This window comes from Triticum aestivum, chromosome 5D (assembly GCF_018294505.1).
Source record: "Triticum aestivum cultivar Chinese Spring chromosome 5D, IWGSC CS RefSeq v2.1, whole genome shotgun sequence".
Taxonomy (NCBI): Eukaryota; Viridiplantae; Streptophyta; class Magnoliopsida; order Poales; family Poaceae; genus Triticum; species Triticum aestivum.
Window position 1 is genome coordinate 153,338,751 of NC_057808.1, and position 3,408 is coordinate 153,342,158.

Consider the following 3,408-nt stretch of genomic DNA (forward strand, 5'->3'; position numbering starts at 1 on the left):
CGTCTCCATCCCGCCCAAGACGAAAAGCCTTTTTTCTGTCATGATTTTTTGTCATAGAAGTAGGACCCCACCACATCTATGATGATACCGGGTTTTGTCACAATTATCATCATAGAAGTGTCATAAGTATGACAGGAAAAAATTCGTTCAGCCCAAAATGTCACGTATGTGTCTTTTTTTTGTAGTGATAGTTAATGTTGGATGCATCATAACTGGATCTTTTCTACCATGAATTACAATGTTTAGTCGTTGCTTGAACTTTGGAGGTGCTCTGCATTTATGTGCCAGAAAGGGCTAGCGAGATACCACTGTTGTCATATTATATCATGATTGTTTTGACAAGGTGTTGTCATTTGAGATATTTTATTATTGCTCGCTAGTTGATTATGCCATTGATATGAGTTAATATAATTTTTAAGAGTTATTGTTGACATGGTTAGTTATAATGTTTGTTGAAAACCTGGGTGCTACTTAAGCTTATTTATTTAAACAAGAGCAAAAGAGTTCGTAAAAGTTTTATTTTTCACTTTCAGTTTATCAACTGAATTGCTTGAGGACAAGCAAAGGTTTATGCTTGGGGAGTTGATACGTCTTCGTCGTAGCTACTTTTCCTAACGCTTTTCCTCTTGCTTTGGACTCTAATTTGCATGGTTTGAATGAGACTAACCCGGACTGACGTTGTTTTCAGTAGAACTACCATAGTGTTGTTTTTTGTGCAGAAATAAAAGTTCCCGGATTGGAAGGAAACTTTTTGAAGATTTATTTCAGAATAAAATAAAAATACTGGAGCCAAGAACCACCAGAGGGGGGGCCTGGTTGAGCACAACCCACCAGGGCGTCCCTCCCCCTTCAGGCGCACTCAGGTTGGTTGTTCCCACCTGGTGGCCCCGCAGACCCTGATTCCGACTCCATAAATACCTATTTTCAGAAAAAATCAGGGAGGAAGAATTATCTCATTTCACGATATGGAGCCGCTGCCACCTCCTGTTCTTCATCGGGAGGCCAGATCTAGAGTCCGTTTTGGGCTTCGGAGAGGGGGATCTTCGATCTTCGTCATCACCAACCCGCCTTCATCGCCAATTCCATGATGCTCCACCATCGGGAGTGAGTAATTCCTTCGTAGGCTCGCTGGTCGGTGAGTAGTTGGATGGGATTCATCATGTAATCGGGTTAGTTTTGTTAGGGCTTGATCCCTAGTATCCACTACGTTCTGAAATTGATGTTGATATGACTTTTCCATGCTTAATGTTTGTCACTTTGGGCCCGGGTGCCATGATTTCAGATTTGAACCGTTTATGTTTTCACCATTATATATGTGTTCTAGATCCGATCTTGCAAGTTATATTCACCTATTACGTGTTATGATCCGTAAACCCTGGAGTGACAATAGTCGAGATACTTTCTGGTGATGACCGTAGTTTGAGGAGTTCATGTATTCAATATGTGTTAATGCTTTGTTCCGGTTCTCTATTAAAAGGAGGCTTAATATCCCTTAGTTTCCTTATGGACCCCGCTGCCACAGGAGGGTAGGACAAAAGATGTCATGCAAGTTCTTTCCATAAGCACGTATGACTATTTACGGAATACATGCCTACATTATATTTATGAACTGGAGCTAGTTTTGTATCGCCCTAGGTTATGACTGTTATATGATGAATATCATCCAACGAATCACCCGATCCAATGCCTACGAATTTCTCTTATATTGTTCTTGCTAAGTTACTACTGCTACTGTTACTGTTACACTTGCTAGAAAATCATTGCTATCACTGTTACCACTACTGTTACTATTATCACTAGTATCAAAACTATCATACTACTTTGCTACTGATCACCTTGCTACAGATATTTAATCTCTAGGTGTCGTTGAATTGACAACTCAGCTTCTAATACTTGCAAATATTCTTTGGCTCCCCTTGTGTCGAATCTATAAATTTGGGTTGAATACTCTACCCTCGAAAACTGTTGTGATCCCCTATACTTGTGGGTTATCGAATCTTTGGTTTAGTTAGGCCAACTAGATCGATTTTTCTTGCCATGGGAAGAGGTGCTTTGTGATGGATTTGATCGTGCGCTATTCTTTCCCAGTGACAGAAGGGGCAGCAAGACACGCATGCACCGTTGCTATTAAGGATAACAAGATGGGGCTATTCCTACATGAATAAATTGAAGGAAATATGCCCTAGAGGCAATAATAAAGTATTATTTATTTCCTTATATCATGATAAATGTTTATTATTCATGCTAGAATTGTATTAACCGAAAACATAATACATGTGTGAATACATAGACAAACAGAGTGTCACTAGTATGCCTCTACTTGACTAGCTCGTTAATCAAAGATGGTTATGTTTCCTAGCCATAGACATGAGTTGTCATTTGATTAATGGGATCACCTCATTAGGAGAATGACGTGATTGACTTGACCCATTCCATTAGCTTAGCACTCGGTCGTTTAGTATGTTGCTATTGCTTTCTTCATGACTTATACATGTTCCTATGACTATGAGATTATGCAACTCCCGTTTACCGGAGGAACACTTTGTGTGCTACCAAACGTCACAACGTAACTGGGTGATTATAAAGGTGCTCTACAGGTGTCTCCAAAGGTACTTGTTGGGTTGGCGTATTTCGAGATTAGGATTTGTCACTCCGATTGTCAGAGAGGTATCTCTGGGCCCACTCGGTAATGCACATCACTATAAGCCTTGCAAGCATTGTGACTAATGAGTTAGTTGCGGGATGATGTATTACGGAACGAGTAAAGAGCCTTGCCGGTAACGAGATTGAACTAGGTATGGAGATACCGACGATCGAATCTCGGGCAAGTAACATACCGATGACAAAGGGAACAACGTATGTTGTTATGCGGTCTAACCGATAAAGATCTTCGTAGAATATGTGGGAACCAATATGAGCATCCAGGTTCCGCTATTGGTTATTGACCGGAGAGGTGTCTCGGTCATGTCTACATAGTTCTCGAACCCGTAGGGTCCGCACGCTTAAAGTTACGATGACAGTTATATTATGAGTTTATATGTTTTGATGTACCGAAGGTTGTTCGGAGTCCCGGATGTGATCACGGACATGACGAGGAGTCTCGAAATGGTCGAGACATAAAGATTGATATATTGGAAGCCTATGTTTGGACATCGGAAGTGTTCCGGGTGAAATCGGGATTTTTCCGGAGTACCGGGAGGTTACCGGAACCCCCCGGTAACTTAATGGGCCTTAGTGGGCCTAGGTGGAAGAGAGGAGAGGAGGCTAGGGCAGGGCTGCGCCCCCCTTCCCCCCAGTCCGAATAGGACAAGGAGAGGGGGGCGGCGCCCCCCTTCCTTCCTCCCCTCCACCTCTTCCCCTCTTCCACTCCTAGTCCAACAAGGAAAGGGGGAGTCCTACTCCCGGTAG